The sequence below is a fragment of the Macaca thibetana genome, chromosome 7 (assembly GCF_024542745.1).
Source record: "Macaca thibetana thibetana isolate TM-01 chromosome 7, ASM2454274v1, whole genome shotgun sequence".
In the NCBI taxonomy this organism is placed as follows: domain Eukaryota; kingdom Metazoa; phylum Chordata; class Mammalia; order Primates; family Cercopithecidae; genus Macaca; species Macaca thibetana.
This window is the reverse complement of record NC_065584.1, coordinates 101,645,366-101,668,810: the sequence shown is the minus strand read 5'-3', so window position 1 is coordinate 101,668,810 and position 23,445 is coordinate 101,645,366. Positions and strand designations below refer to the sequence as shown.

The 23,445-nt window shown below is 46.5% G+C and overlaps 1 protein-coding gene across 1 annotated transcript in view; it reads right to left on the bottom strand.

Annotated features, from left to right (window-relative positions):
• The window catches only part of MFGE8 (milk fat globule EGF and factor V/VIII domain containing), a 174,892-nt gene extending 160,102 nt beyond the window's left edge, over positions 1 to 14,790 (bottom strand). The window contains exon 1 of the mRNA XM_050797682.1: positions 14,787 to 14,790. The gene's annotated coding sequence lies outside the window, so the exon portion shown is untranslated. The remainder of the gene's footprint in view (positions 1 to 14,786) is intronic.
• Positions 14,791 to 23,445: the final 8,655 nt, after the last annotated feature.

Sequence of the window (23,445 nt, the reverse complement as noted above, 5' to 3'; positions counted from 1 at the left end):
GCCTAGACCTCCCGGGCTCCAGCAATCCCCCCTCCTCAGCCTCCTGAGTAGCTGGAACCACTGGCAAGCACCATCACGCCTGGCTTTTAAATTTTTTATAGAGACGGGGTTTTGCCATGTTTCCTCTTGGCCTCCCAAAGTGCTAGGACTACAGACATGAGCCACTGCACCCTACCAAGCCAAGGCAATATTTTTATTTATTTATTTATTTTGAGACAGATTCTCACTCTTGTCACCCAGGCTGGAATTGGATGATGTGTTCTTAGCTCACTGCAACCCCCACCTCCTGGGTTCAAGCAATTCTTCTGCCTCAGCCTCCCAAATAACCAGGATTACAGTCGCCTGCCACCATGCCTGGTTAATTTTTGTATTTTTAATACAGACAGGGTTTCACCATGTTGGCCAAGCTGGTCTGGAACTCCTGACCTCAGGTGATCTACCTGCCTTGGCCTCTCAAAGTGCTGGGATTACAGACATAAGCCACTGTACCTGCCAAGCCAACTCGATCTTAAAATACATTAAAAACAGTGTCTACTACCACTGAATAGTCCATGAGTGATTCAGAGATTTGGGGTTTGGGTCCTGGGATTACAAAATGGAAGATTAAGATTAGAGCCAAATTTATTACTTAATTAAAATACTATATGGCTTTTAACAAATTTGCAAGGCCCAAAATTCAACAGACACAAATGAGTATACAATGAAATATCTCCCTCCCATTTATTCTCTAGTCATCCAGTTCCTACCCCAGAAGCAGTCTATTTTGTTACCATATTTCACTGACTTCTAAGATATACATTTTTTTTTTCACATTTTGACATCTCTGAAATCAGGATGTGTCTTACAATAGCTGTCAGCTAGGTGGCTCTCATCACATTGATACCATTGCCTGCACTTGAGCAAACTTGGCTATAGCTTTTGTATTGTCATCATTTCAAATGATTTATACGCATTTGTTGATGCTACACATGCTGAGCTGCTATTTCTCAAGCTGCTATATCTTCAAAAAGACTGTACAATCAGCATTGAAATGAAAGGTCACTGTGGATGCAGAAAGTTACAGAAACAACAGGGAGGTGCAAAATTGATATTAGTGAAGAGAATTTATGAGTTGTTGGAGTAATGATTTCCATTCCATATTTTCTTTTTTTTTTTTTTTTTTTTTTGAGACGGAGTCTCGCGCTGTCACCCAGGCTGGAGTGCAGTGGCCGGATCTCAGCTCACTGCAAGCTCCGCTTCCCGGGTTCACGCCATTCTCCTGCCTCAGCCTCCCGAGTAGCTGGGACTGGCGTCCGCCAATGTTTTTTGTATTTTTTTTTTTAGTAGAGACGGGGTTTCACCATGTTAACCAGGATGGTCTCGATCTCCTGACCTCGTGATCCGCCCGTCTCGGCCTCCCAAAGTGCTGGGATTACAGGCTTGAGCCACCGCGCCCGGCCCCCATTCCATATTTTCTTGCAGAGCAACCATTGAGAGGCTTTCAGCAGCAGGACCTCTCTGACTGTAATGTGCACACAAATCCGCTGGGATCTGGATAAAACACAGATTCGTATTCACTAAGTCTGGCAAGGGTGGGATTCCGCATTTCTTTTTTCTTTTTCTTTTTTCTTTTTTTTTTTTTTTTTGAGATGGAGTCTTGCTCTGTCACCCAGGCTAGAGTGCAATGGTGCAATCTCTGCTCACTGCAACCTCAGACTCCCGGGTTCAAGCGATTCTCCTGCCTCAGCTTTCCAAGTAGCTGGGATTACAGGCACACACCACCATGCCCGGCTAATTTTTTTTTTTTTTTTTTTTTTTTTTTTTTTTTTTTTTTTTGATACGGAGTCTCACTCTGTCGCCCAGGCTGGAGTGCAGTGGTGTAAACTTGGCTCACTGCAACCTCCGCCTGCCAGGTTCAAACAATTCTTCTGCCTCAGTCTCCCAAGTAGCTGGGACTACAGGTGTGTGCCAACATGCCCAGCTAATTTTTTTGGTATTTTTAGTAGAGACGGGGTTTCACCATGCTGGCCAGGCTGGTCTCGAACTCCTGATCTCGTGATCCACCTGCCTCGGCCTCCCAAAGTGCTGGGATAACAAGCGTGAGCCACTGTGCCCGGCCTCAGATTCCACATTTCTAACAAGCCCCCTGGTGATATTGATGCTGCTGATGCATGCTTGGTCCATTTGAGGACCCCAAAGTGGAAGATTCCCAAAGGAGATAAAGGAATGTTACATACTCAAATTCATGCCAGACAATGCAATTTAAGACTGGGGAAATTGCCAGATCTCTCAGAATAGATGCAAGAAATTTCAAAGCCATGAAGGGCTGGTGTGATCAATCATGTGTCATGCAAGGCTGTCGTTATGGCATCATGTCATATAGTTAACTGGCAGTCTTTTTTAAAACAGACTTTATCTTTTAGAGCAGTTTTAGTTCACAGCAAAATTTAGAAGTACAGAGAGTTCTCATACACTCCCTGGCCCCACACATACACAGCTCCCCCCCCACTATCAACATTCTGCAGCCGAGAGGTAAATTTGTTATAATCAATGAACCTACACTGACATGTTATTATCACCCAAAGCCCATTTCCTTTAGTGCTGAATAACATTCCATCGTCTGGATGTACCTATAGTTTATTTATGCATTCACCTACTGAAGGACATCTTGCTTGCTTCCAAGTTTTGATGATTATAAATAAAGCTGATTATAAACATCCATGGGCAGACTTCTGTGTGGACACCAGTTTTTAAATTCTTTGGGTCAATACCAAGCAGCACAATTGCTAGTTCATATGGTAAACGTATATTTGGTTTTGTAAGAAACTGCCAAATTAGGCTGGGTGTGGTGGCTCATGCCTGTAATCTCGACACTTTGGAAGTCTGAGGTAGGAAGATCATGAGTCCAGGAGTCTGAGACCAGCCTGGGCAACATAGAAAGAGTCTGTCTCTACAAATTTTTTTTTTAGAAATTAGCCTGGTATGGTAGCTCATGCCTGTAGTCCCAGCTACACGGGAGGCTGAGGTGGGAGGATTGCTAGAGCCCAGAAGTTAGAGACTGCAGTTAGCCGTGATCCTGCCACTGCACTCTAGCCTGGGTGACAGAGCAAGCCCCTGTCTCAAAAAAAAAAAAAGAAAGAAAGAAAGAAAGAGAAAGAAAAGAAAAGAAAGAGAAAGAAAGAGAGAGAAACCATCAAATTGTCTTCCAAAGAAGCTGTAGCATTTTGCGTTCCCATCAGCAATGAATGAGAGTTCATTCATTCACACTGATTCAATGAGATGACCCAAATCCAGAACACTGACAACACAACATGCTGGTGAGGATGTGAAGCCAACACATGTGTTTGGGTCCTCGCCTTGTTGATTTACTCTGAAGTTCCCTAATGACACATGATATGGAGCATCTTTTCACATGCTTACTTGCCATTTGTAAAATCTTTGATGAGGTGTCTGTTCCAGTCTCTTGTCCATTTTTTAACCGAGTTGTTCATTTTCTTATTGTTGAGCTTTAAGAGTTCTTTGTATGTTTTGGATAGCAATCCTTTATCAGTTGTCTTTTCCAAATATTTTTTTCCCAGTTGGTGGCTTGTCTTCCTATTCTCTTGACAGTGGTTTTTCACAGAGCAGAAGTTTTTCTAAATTATCGAAGTCCAATTTATCAATGATTTCTTTCATGGTTAATGCTTTTGGTGTTGCATCAAAAAAGTCATGTCCATACCCAACGTCATCCAGATTTCCTCCTATGTTATCTTCTAGGAGTTTTCTAGTTTAGTGCTTTACATATAGGTCTCTGAGCCATTTTGAGTTCATGTTTATGAAAGGTGCAAGGTCTGTGTCTAAATTTTTTTTTTTTTTTTTTTTTTTTTTTTTTTTTTTTGCATGTGGATGTCCTGTTGTTCCAGGACCATTTGTTGAAAATACTGTCTTTTTTTTCCATTGTATTGTCCTTGCTTCTTTATCAAACATCACTTGAGTATAGCTATGTGGGTCTATTTCTGGGCTCTCTATTCTGTTCTATTCATCTATTTATCTATTGTTTTATCAATACCACAGTATCTTGATTACTGTAGCTTTATAGTAAGTCCTGAAGTTGGGTAGTATCGGTCCTCCAACTTGCTCTTCTTCAATATTGTGTTGGCTATTCTGAACCTTTTGCCTCTCCATTTAGCAGTATTTTTTCTTTCTTGTGCACACAACAATGGCATATCTTATAATTGAGGGCATCTTAGATCTGATGAAATATGAGAGTTCCTCATGGATATTTCTAGAGATATCTTATGCCTATAAAAGCACATATATAAAAGTATTATTTTTCTCTCACCGGGCACAGTGGCTCATGCCTGTAATCCCAGCACTTTGGGAGGCCGAGGCAGGTGGATCACCTGAGGTCAGGAGTTCAAGACCAGCCTGACTAACATGGTGAAACCCCATCTCTACTAAAAATACAAAAATTAGCCAGGCATAGTGGCAGGCGCCTGTAATCCCAGCTACTCAGCAGACTGAGGAGAAGAATCACTTGAACTCGGGAGGCCGAGGTTGCACTGAGCTGAGATTGCGCCATTGCACTCCAACCTGGGTGACAGAGCGAGGCTCCATTTCAAAAAAAAAGAAAAAGAAAAAGAAAAAAAGGATTATTTTTCTCTCAAGTTTATTTGTTTGGAAAACAATAATTTATTGCTCTTCCTTCCAAATCTGTGAATTTACAGAAAAAAAAAAAAAAAGGATCAACGTTTACAGACTGTTTAGTTGAGACCAAGAATGCTGTGGCTGCTGGCTGCATGGCACCAATGTTTCCCAGCAGATATGCACTGAAGTTTAAAACAAGCCCCCTCTAGATTTGTATTATCGCCTTCAGAAAGGCTGCATTCCTCACACTCCATCTCACACGGCATACTCAGGTTGTTAGTCACATCTGAAAATAAACTGGCCAATAAATGTGTTTCCTTCTGTGCAACTACTTTCCACGAGGCTTCATATTCAACCCACCACCTTTTTAGCCACATTTTATCTTCTGCTGTTCATGCTGGAAGTTGTTGCTGTTGGGCTTCTCTCAGCTTTGCCATAAATTGGAGCATGTTCCAAGCACTGACTACCTTCCTCTTCTCATTTTCTACTGCTTTTGCAAGTTGGTCCACAGGCTCAATTAAACCACCAACTATTTCGGAAATGGGCTGATTTTGCCCACAAAATCCATACACTCTTCCTTGGGTACGCTGGTCTGCTTGGTAACCTCAGGGTCCCGCACCCAGGCTTGCTCAGCTCATCAAAACGCAGTCCTGCTTCACCCAGGCTGTCCTGTCTTGTTTCCCTTCTGGCTTCCCCAGCCCCTGCTCTGCAGGGGTGACAGTGGCAGCCGGAGGAGATGTGTCATCAGAAAGAAAAAAGTCTGCTTGATTGTCACAGGGACTGTTCATTTAACACATATTTCTCGACTGTGTGAGTCAATGCTGCTAGATGCTAGAGATGCAAAGATGACTGCACTTGGTGCTAACCCCTTGGAGCACCTTGTCTGGCACTGGTCCCACTGCTGCAGCCCTGGCTGAGGTCAGCAGGCTGTTCTCCCTCAGGTCAGTGGCCGCCAGAGCCTTACCCACCGGCCCTGTCTGCCACCATGGCTACTGGGCCTCCCTCAAGCTTATTTTTAATGTCTATATTGTGGAACAAATTATAAGAGGCTTTAAAAGGATGAGTGTAAATGGAGGTGTCTGTCCCCTAATGGGTGCCCAGAGGAATTTTTCCGAGTCAGGTAAGGATACCTTTTTTTTTGAGGCAGGGTCTCGCTCTGTCTCCCAGGCTGGAGTGCATGGGGCAATCACAGCTCACTGCAGCCTAGACCTCCCAGGCTCGAGCAATCCTCCCACCTTAGCTTCCTGAGTAGCTGGGACTACAGGTGCTTGCCATCACACCCAGCTACTTTTTTTTTTTTTTTTTTTTTTTTGTACATTTTTGTAGAGATGGAGCTTCACCATGTTGCCCAGGCTGGTCTCGAACTCCTAAGCTCAAGCTATCTGGCCCCCTCTGCCTCCCAAAGTCCTGGGATTACAGGTGTGAGTCACTGCGCCCCGCCCCCCCCACCCCCGACTTCTTTCTTTTTAAACATTTATTGCACATTCACTCCACGCAAGGCTCTGAAAACAGAATTCTTGACCCGATTACACTTACAATCTAATAGAAGAGATACAGATATAATATATTATGGTTTGATATGTTCACTACTAGAAGTTTATGCCAAGTGCTGCTAGAACATAAATAAGAGAGCATTTAACCTTTCCTGGGGATAGGAGCCAGAGCCACAGTGAGCGCTGTTGACTGGGGTCTCAAAATTCAGCTGCATATGCCAAGGAGGGAAATCAGGAAAGAGCATTTCCAACAAAGGGAGCAGTATGATCAAAATTCCAAAGCAGTGCATGCCAAAGGGCATGTCATGAGCTGGAAAAGGTGTGGTAGCACTGACCATGATTGCAATTTCAGTGTTCTTTTTTTTTTAATTGAGACAGAGTCTCACTCTGTCACCCAGGCTGGAGTGCAGTGGCATGATCTCGGCTCACTGCAACCTCCACCTCCTGGGTTCAAGCAATTCTCCTGCCTCAGCCTCCCAAGTAGCTGGGATTACAGGTGCCCACCACCACACCCAGCTGATTTTTGTATTTTTAGTAGAGATAGGGTTTCACCATATTGGCCAGGCTGGTCTCAAACTCCTGACCTCAAATGACCCTCTCATCTTGGCCTCCCAAAGTGCTGGGATTACAGGCATGAGTCATGGCACCGGGCCAGTTTCAGTGTTTGTTTGAAATGATCACTTAATGAATAACTGTCTCCCCTACTAGATTGTAAACTCGATGAGGGCCAGGGCTGGGTCTGTGTTCAACCACACTATGCCCCAGTGCTGAGCATGCCATGGCATTCAAATAAATATCTGTTGGATGGATGAATGGATGGAGGAAAGGAGGGATGAAATTTTTTACTTAAGAGATGTGTGCCAATTTTGGCAAATTTGTCAAAAATTTTGAAGAAAGTTTTTCTCAGTGAATATGAATATATTCCACTTGTGAGTCTATTCACAGACTATGGGCTTGCTGGAACCTAAGTGTCACAGTGTAGTTTAGACTTCTTATCAGTAGATTTTTATTTATATTCATGAAGAGTATATTCTTGAATATATTTACTAATGCATTCATTAAAAGTATATGTTCATACTCATTGAAAACATTAAGGAAAAATTTCTTTAGAATGGACAAATCAGAATATTTCTCTTTTTTTTTTTTTTTTTTTTTTGAGATGGAGTCTCTCTCTATTGCCAGGCTGGAGTGCAGTGGCGCGATCTTGGCTCACTGCAACCTCCGCCTCCTGGATTCAAGTGATTCTCCTGCCTCAGCCTCCCGAGAAGCTGGGACTACAGGTGCGTGCCACCACACCCAGATAATTTTTGTATTTTTAGTAGAGATGGGGTTTCACCATGTTGGCCAGGATGGTCTCGATCTCTTGACCTCGTGATCCGCCCACCTCGGCCTCCCAAAGTGTAGGGATTACAGGTGTGAGCCACAGTGCCCAGCCTAGAATATTTCATAAATCTAGTAAATTGGCTTTAGGGAACTTTTTCTGCTTCCAGCATTCAGCAGCTATTTGAAGATTTTTGGAAGCAAAGGAAAGGAGGGAGACAGGATGGCACCTTGAGGGAGAAACAGGGCTGAGCAGAGCTGTTTGGGGATAGCTGTGGCTTGAGTGGGTTTGTTGGCTGAAAGGAGGGATTCGTTGAAGGGGAGCAATGGACGAGGTGAGAAAGAGGATATTGGATGCAGCCAGGTTTCAGAGGAGGCTGAAGGGAGAGTATCAGGAGCACCAAAGCGAGCCTTATGAAAAAGAAGTTCACACAGACACTTTGGCAAACCACAGCTCCCAGTATTCACCACTGTGTATAGTCTCCTCCCATACTGACTCTGGGCTCGGTCAGGTGACAAGCTTTGGCCAATAGGGCTCTAGCAACAAGATGCCAACAGAGGCTTGAAAAGTGCCTACCCCTGGCCTGGGATGCTTCCTCCTGGGTTGCCCCTACTTGGAACCCAACTATTGTGCTGCAGAAGTTTAACTTAACTATGTAAGGAGGCTAAGAGGAGGTCCTGGCTGCCAGCCAGCATCAGCTTCCAGCGATGTGAGTGTGCCATTCTGGAATTGGATCCTGCAGCCTTGGTGGAGCAGCCTCAGCTGATGCCATGTGGAACAGAGATGAGCTGCCGCTGTCAAGCTCTGCCCATGTTGCAGAATCATGAGCAAATGTGAGTTTTGTAGTTTTAAGCCACGAAGTTTAGAGATGGTTTGCAATGGAACAGAAAGCATTGCTTTCCCTCTGAGTTTTGGATTGAATTCTGCTTTATTATAACTTATTTGTTATACATTTGTAACAATTCTGTCTCCACCATCAGTATTCGCCTGCCTAAGGGCACTGAGGCACCAGGACTCTGGGAACCTTCCTTGATGTCTGGATCTACTGCAGTGACTCTTAGTGCAGTCGTTAAAAGCCAGACCGTCCTAGTGTGAATCCGGCCTTGGCCATTCATTGGCTGGAAGACCTGAGCCAAGCCTGTGCCTCTGTCCAGGATCTGGATAGATGTCCTAGGAGGCCAGTAAGAAGAAAACTGAAGCCAGGGAGAGGCAGAGTTGAGGCAAGGCTCAACTCTATTCCCCTGCTGGGGAAAGCAGCTCTGCCTCTCGGCCTGCCCTGCTGACCAGGCATGACACACCACCTCATCAGCAGGGCCCGCGGCGCCCAGACACTGCCTGGAGGGGCTGAGACAGCGTTGCTAGGGGTCAGATGGTCACAGAGTAAGCAACCTGAGACCTGGAAGGGCACAAGCATCTTCCCCTACCTGGAATCAGAGGCATAGCTTAGATCAAACATCAGGGCAGGAGGGCCTGAAGGGGGTTGGAGCAGAGGTCACCCAGGTTGTTTGGTTGGGAGGGGCGTCCATCATCATCTTATCCATCAACATCACCATTACTGCTAACATACAGTGAGCATTACTGTGTGCCAAGCACTCATCTAAGCCCTTTACACTTCTAAACTTCTGAACTTATCCTCACAGCCACTTTCGGACACCAGTACATTATTGTCTCCACATCACAGCTGAGGACTCAAGGGACAGAGGGGTTTTGTAACCTGCTGAAGGACATGCAGCAGCAACATAGCACAGCCAGGATTTGAACCCTGGCAGTCTGGCGCCAGAGCCTGCTCAGGACCACTCAGTGACACTATTGAGGATTTCAGCCACCTTCTCCATAGCCCTGTAGTCTTGCTTTTACCCTACTCCCTCCAACATCTTTTTACCAGGTAAACATTAGCTTAAAAACTGAGACACTTCTGTTATTGAAGCACATGCTCCAGATACACCCTCTCTGCTCCCCAATTAGACCATCATTCCTGCCTTCCCTCCCTCTCATCTCTTCTAAATCCTTACACCAAATGCCACCTCCTCCATGAAGACTTCCTGGTTACTTCCCTCCTGAAAATTTATACGTTTTCTCTTTCTTTTGTCTTTCCTTTTCTTTCTTTCTTTCTTTCTTTTTTTCTTGGAGACTTTTTGTCTTTTCTTTCTTTTTTTTTTTTTTTTTTTTTTTTTTTTTGAGACACAGTCTTGCCCTGTTGCCCAGATGGGAGTACAGTGAGTACAGTGGGTTGATCTTGGCTCACTGTAGCCTCTGCCTCCCATGTTCAAGCGATTCTCATGCCTCAGCCCCCCAAGTAGCTGGGACTACAGGTGTGTGCCACAAAGCCTGGCTAATTTTTTTTTTTTTCATTTTTAATAGAGATAAGATTTCACTGTGTTGGCCAGGCTGGTCTCAAACTCCTGGCCTCAAATGATCCACCCACCTCAGCTTCCCAAAATGCTGGCATTATAGGCATGATCCACGGCACCCACCCTATAACTTCTTTCTTAATTTGCCCAGCACCATTGGTTCCCCCACTAGCTCATATTCCAGGGCTTGCCACAATCTGCTGTGATGCCTACGCTGACCACTGGGATGAGCCCCGGGGCCTTCCCTACACCATTCTGACAAATGTTCTTCCCAAAACCATGGGAGTAGCTAGGAAAAGGTAACCAACAGGGCTGTGGAGAAGACAGACAGCAATAGGACATAGAGTCCCTCAGAAGGTGGCAGCCAACCCTGCCTGAGCTCTTCTAGCACCCTAAAGAGGCAAGTTTGCTTTCAGCAGAAGAGCTGGGGTTCGGGCTGGGCATGGTGGCTCATGCCTGTAGTCCCAGCTACTCAGGAGGCTGAGGTGGGAGGATTACTTTATCTCAGGATTTCAAGGTTAGGGTGAGTTGTGTTCATGCCACTGCACTCCAGCCTGGGCAATAAAGCAAGACCCTGTCTCTTTTTTAAAGAAGGAGAAGGAGAAGGAGAAGGAGAAGGAGAGGGAGAGGGAGAAGGAGAAGGAGAAGGAGAGGGAGAAGGAAAAGGAGAAGAGGAGGAGTGGGGGAGAAGAAGGGAGGAGGAGAGGGGGAGGGAGGGACGGGAAGAGGGAAGGGAGAAGTAGGGGAAGGGGAAGGGAAGGAGGAGGAGAGGAAGAGGAAGAAAGAAGGAGGAAGAAGAAGCAGGAGGAGGAGGGAGATGAGAAAGAAGAAGAAGGGGAAGGAGGAGGAGAAGAAAAAAAGGAGGAGGAGGAGATCTAGAGTTAAAGGCAATCTACAAGATACATCAGGTTGGGATAAATATTTTGATATATTCATCTATCAGTTTCGTTCCCCTCCTCTTTGTATTTTTCCCTTTTCTATTCCTCCAAATGTGTAAGTAGTGGGCTCTGTGGTCACTGCCTCTGGGCAGGGCTGTGACAGAGCAGAAAATGAACGTTGCCCACCAAACACTAAGTCCCTTCCTGGACTGTGTTGTCATAGGTCTCGTCTAAGACACCCTGAGGTAAAAAGAATTTCCTAGAGAAGACAAAATGTCTTGGAGAAAGGTGAAAGACAAAGGGTTCATCCCCTCAGGGCAGAGGGGCTTTGAGGAGGGAGAGGTCATGGGTCCCAGGAACACAGCAGACCTGGCCTGGCTCCCTAGTAGACCCCAGAAGCCACACACACGACCCCAGAGAAGAATAGTGGAAGAGCGTCATGGGGCAGGAGTCACTTAGACAGAATTTGCCGAGATTCTGGGCCTGAGCCTATGGAGCAGGGATGGCGGATGTCTCAGCAGCAACCATGTGGACCAGTGTCCAGTGAAGAAATGTTTTGCACACAGCCTAAGATTCCAGACCCAGAGAACAACCATGGGGCTATGGGTCAGGGAGGAGCAGGGAACGTATCTTCAAGAACTGGGGTTAAGTTCCCCTCAGTTTAGCAGACTAGCTGATTTGTAAAGCACAAAGTTAAGCTTCATGTGCACCTGAGTTTGTGAACTGACATTTCCACCGACTGCACATGTTCCCACATTGTGAGTCCTGGGGATCCAATCTGTTCCCGTTCTTGTTGGAACAAGGGAGCCCACAAACTCACTAGGTCCCATCTGCTGGGATGGGAGGTGGAGAGAAGAGGGTTGGCTTTCCCTCAGATGCCAGGCAACTGTTTCTAGGTTGCTAATCTTGCCACCTGCCCAATTCCCTCAGCCCTGAGGAAGGCAAGGGCAGCCTGAGTTACCCCCATGAGTCAGGGAGCTTGGGGAAAACATGCACAAGTGGCCAGGAGACTGAGGGAAAGGAGACTGCATGCAGGCTGGGGATTTAAAACCTTTTTGAGAATGATCTACTGAGCATCTGCTATGTACCAGGTCCTGGGCTAAAATCTGGAAGATAAGTTAAAAAAAAAAAAAAAGAAAAGAAAAACAGGCCAGGCACAGTGGCTCACACCTGTAATCCCAGCACTTTGGGAGGCCCAGGTGGATGGATCACCTGAGATCAGGAGTTGGAGACCAGCCTGGCCAACATGGCAAAACCCCATCTCTACTAAAAATACAAAAATTAGCTGGGTGTGGTGGTGCACGCCTGTAATCCCAGCTACTTGGGAGGCTGAGGCAGGAGAATTGCTTGAACCCAGGCGGTGGAGGCTGCAGTGAGCCAAGATCACACCACTGCACTACAGCCTGGGTGGCAAGAGTGAAACTCCATCTCAATAATATTAATAATAATGAGTATGCTAGAAAGCACCGTTTCAGAGCCTGGCACACAGTAGATGCTTCATAAATCCTATATACCTCATACTCTTCCTGGAAGGATACAAAGATGTGGGAAATACAGTTTCACTCTCAAGGATCCTAAGATTTTGTAAGAGGGTCAAGACTCTCATGCACAACTCTCTACAACCCAGGTAAAGCAAGACGAACACCGTAGCTCAGGCCTAAAGATCCAACAGCTCAAGGGAGGGACAGAGAACACCTGGGTAAGGCTTCACTTTGAGGTACTGATATGGTTTGGCTGTGCCCCGACCCAAATCTCATCTTGAATTGTAGCTCCCACAATTCCCATATGTCGTGGGAGGGACCTGATGGGAGATAACCAAATCATGGGGGCGGGTCTTTCCCATGTTGTTCTCGTGATAGTGAAGAAGTTTCACAAGATCTGATGTTTTATAAAGGAGAGTTCCCTGCACAAGCTCTCTCTTGCCTGCTGCCATGTAAGACATCCCTTGCTCTTCTGCCATGATTGTGAGGTGTCCCCAGCCATCTGGAACTGTGACTCAATTAAACCTCTTTCCTTTATAAATTACCCAGTCTCAGGTATGTCTTTATTAACAGTGTGAGAACAAACTAATACAGGTGCCATGTCAAGATTGAGGGGACATACAGGGGAGGTGGGAGGTGAGGAGGTGAACAGAGGACAGGACTCGTGAGAAGCTATTGGTAGACTGAGCCACAGGAGAATATATTCTGGCAGTCACTAACTTCCAGAGTGAAAGTTCACGCGCAAATCAGTCGTTTGGAATTTGGAATGCATTTTCCCATGGGAACAATTCCATACATGGAGGCTGGGATCTTAGGCCAGAGGATGGAAACAGATTTACCCCTACAGTATTATTCGACTAGGTTACTCATAGCATTCCTTAGTTCAGAATTCAGGGAGATGGGAGCCCTGTGGCCCACCTCATTGTGGGGCTGGACCTGCCCTAGGTCAAGGACTTTTTTGTCTGGGGTATGGAATGGTTTAGGAGGAGATTAAATTTGAGAAATCATAAGGCTGATTCTAATTGCATTTAACAGCAAAACTATCAGCTGACATACATGTATAATTACATATTAGAGTATTCAGGAGAAAGTGATGAAATAAATTCTAAATTACTATCAAATCAGCAGTCAGGCTCATCTTAGAATTTCACAGTGGCCAAAGCAGTACCTTTTGATGTAAATGCCTCCTAATCCCTAATTCAATATGACTGGTGTCTTTATTAAAAAGGAGGGTTTGGACCCAGAGACAGACAGACAGACACACACACACACACGCGACAGACATACACGGAGAAGGCCATGTGAAGATGGGGACAGAGATTGGTTGATGTTTCCACAAGCCAAGGAACTTGAAAGATTGCCTGCAAACCACCAGCAGCGGAGCGGCATGGAACAGATTGCCACAGAGCTCACAGGGAACCCATCCAGCCAATACCCTGATCTCAGACTTCAGCCTCCAGAACTGTGAAACAATACATTTCTGTGGTTTAAGCCACAGACCTCTCCCTGCTCATGGCACCCCTTCCCTCAGGGGCTATAGCCTTTGCCTTTCACCGTTCTCCAAGACATTTTGTCTTCTCTAGGAAATTCTTTCCACCTCAGGGTGTCTTAGACTAGACCTATGAAAACACAGTCCAGGAAGGGAGTTAGTATTTAGTGGGCAGCTTTTTTTTTTTTTTTTGAGATGGAGTCTCACGCTGCTGCCCAGGCTGTAGTACAGTGGCGGGTCTCGGCTCACTGCAACCTCTGCCTCTGGGATTCGAGAGATTCTCCTGCCTCAGCCTCCTGAGTGACTGGAACTACAGGCACATGCCACCATGCCTGGCCAAATTTTTGTATTTTTAGTGGAGACAGGGTTTCTCTGTGTTCGTCAGGATGGTCTCTATCTCCTGACCTCATGATGCACCCACCTCAGCCTCCCAAAGTGCTGGGATTACAGGCATGAGCCACCACACCCGGCCTGTGGGCAGCTTTTATTTTCTGCTCTGTCACAGCCCTGCCCAGAGACAGTGGTAGCTTGTGGTACTTTGTTATGGCAGCCCTAGCAAACTAATACAGGTATTAGGGTACAGGCAGTAGCGGTGGATAACCGACATGCAGCATAATCCCACCACACTAGTAGAACTGAGCAGGCCAGGGACCCTTATAGAAACAAAGGCAGCCAACTGTAGGCTGACCAGTGCCTTCTAATAGGGCCTGGGGCCAGCACTGTGACCAACAGCAGCTCCCAATACCAGCCACCCAATCAGATAGTGTTTCTTGGGGAATTTGAAGGGAGTGTAAGGCCCTCAAAGAAGGTGGACACAGGAAGCAATAAGCAGAGGCCATGGAAGAATCATGCATGAGGAGAGCCTTCAAGAGAAGGGGAGAATGGAGGCAGGCTTTGGGAGTGGCAAGAGAAGCAGATACTCAAGGGTGAATCGGAAGCCAAGGCAAAAATGGGCCAAGACACACCTGTGATGGCGCCCCTCTGAGCAAGAGCAGTCCCACTGCCTTTGCAGGGTAAAGAGATGCTCAAGCCTTTGCTTCTAGGGACTGCCAAGCTGCCAGAGCTGTCATTATCCCAATTAAGGTGCCAACCTCCTGGACACCTCACCTCCCCGTGGAGCCTAAAATGACCTCTCCCTTGCCAGGTACAGCACCTGAGCTGCTCTCTGCCCCCCTGCAACCCAAGAGAGTCTAACACATTGCTACAGAGGCAGTAGAAAACATAGACAAGCCAAAATAAGAAGAAGCGGGCACAGTGGCTCACTCCTATAATCCCAGCACTTTGGGACACCGAGGCAGGTGGGTCACCTGAGGTCAGGAGTTCAAGACCAGCCTGGCCAACATGATGAAACCCCGTCTCTACTAAAAATACAAAAATTAGCTGGGCGTGGTGGCGCACACCTGTAGTCCCAGCTACTCGGGAGGCTGAGGCAGGAGAATCCCTTGAACCCAGGAGGTGGAGGTTGCAGTGAGCCGAGATCGCACCACTGCACTCCAGCCTGGGTGACAGGGAGAGACTCTGTCTTAAAAAAAAAAAAAAAAAAAAAAAAAAAGATTTTTAAAAAAGACTTAATTTATGCTGTGCCACCAAAAAATATGCATGTCAGAAATTGTACTTTGGTCAGGTGCAGTGGCTCACACCCGTAATCCCAGCACTTGGTGGTGCATGCCTGTAGTTCTAGCTGCTTGGGAGACTGAGGCAGGAGAATCATTTGAACCCAGGAGAGGAGGATGCAGTGAGCCGAGGTTGTGCCACTGTACTCCAGCCTGGGCAAACGTACTCCAGCCTGGGCAAACGTACTCCAGCCTGGGCAAACGTACTCCAGCCTGGGCAAACGTACTCCAGCCTGGGCAAATGAGCAACACTCCATTTCAAAAAGAAAGAAAAAGAAAAAAAGAAAAGAAAAGAAAGAAAAATAAAAGGTACCTGTAACCTAGAAACAACCACTATTAATATTTCAGTGTTTATTCTTTCTCAGTCCTTTATTCTCTGCATATATTTTTTACAAAATAGGGTAATACTATATGTACTGTTTGTAACATGGCTTTTCTTTAAACAACTTCTAAAAAACATTTTTTTAAATCAATTAAAAATTGTCATTATATGTAGTGGGTATTCCATTGTGCGCAATGTGCTTAATCAATCTTCTATTGTTGCCAGGAAAGATGGCTCACACCTGTAATCCTAGTGACTCGGGAGGCTGAGGTAGGAGGATTATCTGAGGCCAGGAGTCTAAGACCACCCTGGACAACCTAGCAAGACCCCATCTCTATGGCGCACACTTGCAGTCCCAGCTATCCTAGAGGCTGAGGCAGGGAGGATCACTTGAGCCCAGGAGTTCAAGACTGCAGTGAGGCCAGACACAGCGGCTCACACCTGTAATCCCAGCACTTTGGGAGGCCGAGGTGGGTGGATCACCTGAAGTTGGGAGTTTGAGACCAGCCTGACCAATATGGAGAAACCCCGTCTCTACTAAAAATACAAAAATTAGCCAGGTATAGTGGCGCATGCCTGTAATCCCAGCTACCGGGAGGTTGAGGCAAGAGAATCGTTTAAACCCGGGAGGTGGAGGTTGCAGTGAGCTGAGATCGTGCCACTGCACTCCGCCTGGGCAACAAGAGCAAAACTCTGTCTAAAAACAAAAAAAAAGACTGTAGTGAGCCATGATTGCGCCACCGTACTTCAACCTGAGTGATGAATTGAAGCCCAGTCTAAAAACAAAATTTTTTTAAAATCTCCTATTGTTGGTAATTTAGTTTGTGTCCAGTTTTAATGTGTATATTTTTTGATTTAACTATCTTACTTTTAGGGCTGTCTCCCACAAAAGTAAAGCACTAGTTTCTTTTTTTCTTTTTCTTTTTTTTTTTTTTTGAGACAAGGTTTCATTTCCGTCGCCCAGGCTGGAGTGCAGTGGCACAATCTCATCTCACTGCAAGGTCTGCCTCCTGGACTCAAGTGATCCTCTCTCTCCTGCCTCAGCCTCTTGAGTACTTGGGACTACAGGCAAATGCCATCATGCTCAGCTAATTTTTAGTATTTTTTGTAGAGACGAGGTTTCACCATGTTGCCCAAACTGGTCTTGCACTCCGGAGCACAAGTGATCTGCTGGCCTCAGCCTCCCAAAGTGCTGGGATTACAGGTGTGAGCCATCACTCTCGGCCTACTAGTTTCTAATATTTACAGAGATGTTTATCACAATATTATTGATAATAGCAAAAATCACTAGAAACACCCCAGATGGGCCGGGCGCGGTGGCTCAAGCCTGTAATCCCAGCACTTTGGGAGGCTGAGGCAGGTGGATCACGAGGTCAGGAGATCGAGACTATCCTGGCTAACATGGTGAAACCCCGTCTCTACTAAAAATACAAAAAACTAGCCGGGCGTGGTGGCGGGCGCCTGTAGTCTCAGCTACTTGGGAGGCTGAGGCGGGAGAATGGCGTGAACCCGGGAGGCGGAGCTTGCAGTGAGCCGAGATCAGGCCACTGCACTCCGGCCTGGGAGACACAGCGAGACTCCGTCTCAAAAAAAAAAAAAAAAAAAAAAGAAACACCCCAGATGTCTACCAATATGGGGGTGGTTGAATAATCCACAGCACATGAAATGTTGAACTGCTATTAAGAGTGAGATGAAGCCGGGCGCGGTAGCTCAAGCCTGTAATCCCAGCACTTTGGGAGGCCGAGACGGGCGGATTACGAGGTCAGGAGATCAAGACCATCCTGGCTAACACGGTGAAACCCTGTCTCTACTAAAAATACAAAAAACTAGCCGGGTGAGGTGGCGGCGCCTGTAGTCCCAGGTACTCGGGAGGCTGAGACAGGAGAATGGCGTAAACCCGGGAGGCGGAGCTTGCAGTGAGCTAAGATCCGGCCACTGCACTCCAGCCCGGGCAACAGAGCTAGACTCCGTCTCAAAAAAAAAAAAAAAAAAGTGAGATGAAGTGAGATGAATCAATATTACTTGTCAAAATGATCATGACATGTGGCTAAGGGAAAATGTAGCTTACAAACTAATTACATAATGTGATTTTTGCTTTTTTGTTTTTCAGACCAGGTCTCACTCTGTCATCCAGGCTGGAGTGCAGTGGCGTGATCATGGCTCACTGCAGTCTTGACCTGCCGGGTTCACACAATCCTCTTGCCTCAGCCTCCTGAGTAGCTAGAGTCACCGTGCCCAGCTAATTTTTAAAAATATTTTGTGGAGACAGAGTCTGCCTATGTTGCACAGGCTGTTCTCAAACTCCTGGCCTCAAGCAATCCTCTGACCTCAGACTCCCGAAGTGTTGGGATTACAGATGTGAGCCACCATGCCTAGCCTGATTTTTGCTTTTAATTAAAATTTTATAAATGGAGGTAGGAATCCCTCTATGAATTTTTGCAAATTTGTATCTATTTGTATCTTCATAGGGAAAATAATAGGAAAAAAAAACCTCACAAAACTGTTAATATTGCTCACCTCAGGAGATGGCGTTGGAGATATTTGCCTAGTTTCAAGAATATGTATGGATTTTGCAACTTGAATGAAACAGTAAGAAAGAACACCATGCCCCAGTGCAGGATTGTGGCAGGAATTTGAATGTTTAATTCCTTCAGGCGCCAGGCGCGGTGGCTCACGCCTGTAATCCCAGCACTTTCGGAGGCCACAGCGGGCAGATAACGAGGTCAGGAGATCGAGACCATCCTGGCTAACACGGTGAAACCCTGTCTCTACTAAAAACACAAAAAAATTAGCCGGGCGTGGTGGCGGGCGCCTGTGGTCCCAGCTACTCCGGAGGCTGAGGCAGGAGAATGGCGTGAACCCGGGAGGCGGAGCTTGCATTCAGCTGAGATCGCGCAACTGCACTCCAGCCTGGGCAACAGAGCAAGACCCGTCTCAAAAAATAAAAAAATTAAAAAATTAAAAAATTCCTTCAGGGGTGCTTGCAGAAGATAGAACAGTGCAACGAAAAAAAAATCAGATGTCTAGACCCAGCAACACTCCTTATTACAACATAACCTTGAGTGAGTCATTCACCTCCCTGGGCCTCAGTTTTCTTGTCTGTAAAATGGGACAATAGCAATCTCTACCCGTCAGAGTTTGTGTGCAGTCAGTCAGGAAATATAGTCAGTAGGCATTAAATTTTTGTCACACTGTTAATCCAGTTTATAAGGGATACCTTTTTTTTTTTTTTTTTTTTTTTTTTTTTTGAGACGGAGTTTTGCTCTTGTTGCCCAAGCTGGAGTGCAATGGCGCCATCTCGGCTCACTGCAACCTCCGCCTCCTGGGTTCAAGCGATTCTTCTGCCTCAGCCTCCCAGGTAGCTGGAATTACAGGCACACGCCACCACGCCCGGCTAATTTTTTGTATTTTTAGTAGAAACGGGGTTTCACCATGTTAGCAGGCAGGTCTCGAACTCCTGACCTGAGGTGATCCACCCGCCTCAGCCTCCCAAAGTCCTGGGATTACAGGCGTGAGCCACCGCACCCGGCCAATGTGATTCCATTTTTTAAAGTGTTAAGTGAAAAGGGTAAAGGATCTACTGAAGCCCCTCTGTAAGCATGTGAGTTATGCTTGAGAAGCCACCCCCCGGGTTAGCTCTTCTAAGCTGCTCATAGCTAACTCCCTTCCTTCATCCCCACTTCCCTTTGGCGTTTGGCGCAGTGGTGATGGGGTTTCTGAAGATGAGGTGGGGCAGGGGTTACACAGTGATCATTGGAAAGTTGGGGACTGGCCTCTGCAGCTCCAAGGATTGATTTTCATGGTTAGCAAACAGCTGAGAGTTCTTTGGGAAGCTTCAATGGGAAAAATGCTATTTTTGGTAAGAGGGTAAGAATACAGCCCCTTCTTGGTTAGTCCTGGCCGTGGAATCACGGTGGGGGCGTGCCTGGTGCTTGGGCTCCTGAGAGGCAGGCGCCGTTGGGCTCACCCCCATTCCTGCTGCTATTCCCTCCATGGCCTCAGGGTGGCGCTGCTCCCTCTCCAACTGGGGTCATCTATCGCCGCCATGCTGCTTCCCAGTGAAATCCGCTATTAATATGAAGGACTGGAAAAAAAAAGAAAAAAAAAAAAAAAACCTGCCAGAACATTCCGATCACACTGTCCTAAAAGCTGAGGACTAAGAAAAAGAATATAGATTCAGAGGACACCGTGAGTCAAAACTTTAGTTTGCCAGGTATGACTTGTTTCCTGCAGCTCTTGGCCCTCTACCCAGTCCATTAGGGACCCCAGGACTAGGACTCCCTAGCTCCCCACTTACAAATTAAGCCCACTAACATTTGTGGGGCCCCAGGCAAGAGAACGAATGGAGGTTCACATACTCTATGTCTGCACATTTTCAAGTTGTTCAGTCAAACTGGTAAATCCTTAAATGAAGTATGCTCCATCCTTCCGCCTTCATTGCCACCTAAAAGACCAGGTTGACTTTTAGGATTTCCAGCCTCCTTGGAGATCCATTCCCCTGGCTTTCCACTTCTGGTCACTGGTCCACCCACCCACGCTTATCCTCTCAGATCGTGAGGAGCCTCACATACACGTCGATATTCCAGCTCACACGTCCAAGCTTCCTCCACACGCACACCCCTTGCAACCCTGACAACAGCTACCCCTTGGCCATTCCTAGGACCTAGCGTGTGAACACAGGGAGTGAGTCCACTCTTGGGAAGAGAGACCCAGAGAAAATGAAGATGCCCCTGCAGGCCCAGAAGGGGGCTTGCTGTAATTTGGACAGAAACTCTGGGGTCCTGGTACATGGAGCCTAGTCTTGGGTGGGTGTATGGACTCCCTTTGTAAGAAGGAGCATGGCCGGAGAAGGTGCACAGCAGGAGCTTCTCCTGCTCTGGGCCCGGGGGATGGGGGCAGGGAGAGATGACATCCTTAACTCACTCCATCCCTCAGGAGTGCCCCTGGACATCGAGACTCCTGGAAATCTGGATTGTGAGAGGCCAAGTCCCTTCTTAATTCCTCTTTCTTGCTGTGGAGCCCCCATCATGTCCAAAGATTGGCAGCAGGAAAGACCTCACCCTTCAGACAGGACCATAGTATCTGCCCTTGAAGCCTTTCTCTTTCAGTCCTCAACAATATCTCAATAAAAACAGCAACCCAACATTGGACAGAGGCCTACGGTAATGAGTGGTGGCGCAGAAGCCGTCCTTTCAAGGGCACAGAGTGTCATTTCTCTCTCAAGGGATGGATAATTCCTGCCTTAATGCAACCTTCATCTGCCCAGTCACCAGCTGATGGGAAAGCAGCTCCAGCAAGAGATAAGGGCTCTTTGCCTGAAATGAAAAATTCATGAAGAAAGACTAGGAATGGGGCACTCAGAAAGCTGCCAAGATGCTGTGCTCTGAGGACCTGACAAGAAGCTGAAAAAGCCAGATGGAAATTTTCTCTCCTCTCCAGCATCTCCCATCATGCCCCCTTCTATGTTTGGGGCTCTCTTCTCTGCTGTACCTGGTCACAGATCTGCAGTCTCACCAATGCCCACATTCCAGGGGATCCAGGAAGACGGGTATCTCTGCCCACCCAGGCCAGCTACTTGGCACCCACTCACATCCTCACAAAATGTTCACTGTGGCTAGACAAGCTGGCACGGTTCTGACCACCTGCCTCCCTAGACTAGACCTGGAGGAAACCCAAACTGGGTATTTATTTGTCCCTGGGAGACACCTACAGATTACTTCCTGTTCCAATTTTCTGACCCACAGATTTGATCAAAATTCATTAGTTTGATCATTGGTCACAACTCATAACTTGGGAAGGCAGCCCTGAATTTCTGTTCACAATGTTGGGCAGACAGTGGTTTGGATGAAATGAAAGGGGAAAAATAACTCTTGAACCATGAACTGGAGAATTGAACTCTATCATAGGGATGGGCTTGAGAAGTACGACTGGCCCCATAATATACAGAATGGCACAGCAGTCGCAGGTGCCATTCCAGAGATGGTGGGTTCCAGGGCAGTAATTGATCCCCAGAAATTAGGTAGGAGGGCAGGCTGTCATCGCAGAGGAATCTGCCACCAAGGAAGTCCACCAGACTCTACTGTCAATGGGAAATGGTAAACTTGAGTCTCCTACTGCAGTTCCTTCTCCCTGCTGCAGGGTCCGTGGCCAAAGGAGAACCTCACTCCACTGTCCCCTGCCCAGGCCAGCTGTGGAATGCAGGTCCTCCATGAACTTGGGGGCCCCTCTTGGGCTCCCAATGCATTGCCTCTTGGTTCCCAGGTCTTCCAGGCATTTATGCAGCCTTTTCCATTCAAAGCGGGATCTGGATTCAGACAGCAGTGTCTCATTGAAAAGCTTGTCCATTCAACCAGCCCCTGAGAACCACTCCAAGGCCTTTTTCTTTTATTTTCTTTTTTCTTTTGTTTTCTTTTCTTTTTTTTTTTTTTTTTTTTTTTTTTTTTTTGAGACGGAGTTTTGCTCTTGTTGCCCAGGCTGGAGTGCAATGGCGCAATCTCGGCTCACTGCAACATCCTCCTCCTAGGTACAAGCAATTCTCCTGTCTCAGCCTCCCAAGTAGCTCAGATTACAGGCGCCCACCACCATGCCCAGATAATTTTTTTGTATTTACTATAGATGGGGTTTCACCATGTTAGTCAGGCTGGTCGTGAACTCCTGACCTCAGGTGATCTACCCGCCTAGGCTTTGCAAAGTGCTGGGATTACAGGCACGCACCACCTCGCCCAGCCAGCCTTTTTTTAAGAAACACTAACTCCTCCCAAAACAAAGAATTTGTTCGCTCATTTTCTCCATACTAAAGCTTTACCATGAAGAACACAAATATAAAAACCTGAAGACTTATTTGCCCTCTGCCCCATCCCAGCACAAACAGGAACCTTCCATGCTACAACAAAGAGTCAAAACACAGGTCACATTCTCAATGGGCCACCCTGATATACACAGAGGCCTAGCAGTTAAGACTAGAGCACCAAGTCCAAGTGTAATTTGTTTCTTCTTTTATGTGTAGGAAGTTGTTTGAAGCTTTTTCCTGCAGATTTTAAGTGATTTATGTTCACTGTGGAACACTTGAAACGTATAAGAATAAAGACAAAGGGGGAAGTGTCCATCATCTCACTACCCAGAAGCAAACTATTAATTTTTTTTTTATATTTCTTTCCTAGGTTTGTCCTGTGCATTTTAAAGTTTCATTTGAAATAAAGACTGCATAAACAATGCGGATCGAGAGTATTTTCTGCAGCCATAGAAAAAAAGAATGAAATCATGTCCTTTGCAGAAACAGGAATGCAGCTAGAGGCCATTATCCTAAATTATTTAATGAAGAAACGGAAAATCGAATACTGCATGTTCTCACTTATAAGTAGAGCTAAACAGTGGGTACTCATGGACATAATGATGGAAATAGGCACTGGGGACTCCAAAAATGGGGAGGGAGGTAAGAAGGGAGGGAAGGATTGAAAAACTACCTACTGGGGACCGGACATGGTGGCTCACGCCTGTAATCCCAGCACTTTGGGAGGCTGAGGTGGGTGGATCACCTGAGGTCGGGAGTTTGAGGCCAGCCTGGCCAACATGGTGAAACCCCGTCTCTACTAAAAATACAAAAATTAGCCGGGTGTGGTGGCGTGTGCCTGTAATCCCAGCTACTCAGGAGGCTGAGGCACAAGAATTGCTTGAACCCAGGAAGCAGAAGTTGCAGTGAGCCGAGATCGCACCATTGTACTCCAGCCTGAGCAACAAGAGCAAAATTCCATCTCAGGAAAAAAAAGAAAAAGAAAAACGACCTACTGGGTATAGTGTTCACTATTTGGGTGATGGGTTCAATAGAAGCTCAAACCTCAGCATTATGCAATATACTCATGTAATAAACCTGCACATGTACCTCCTGAATCTAA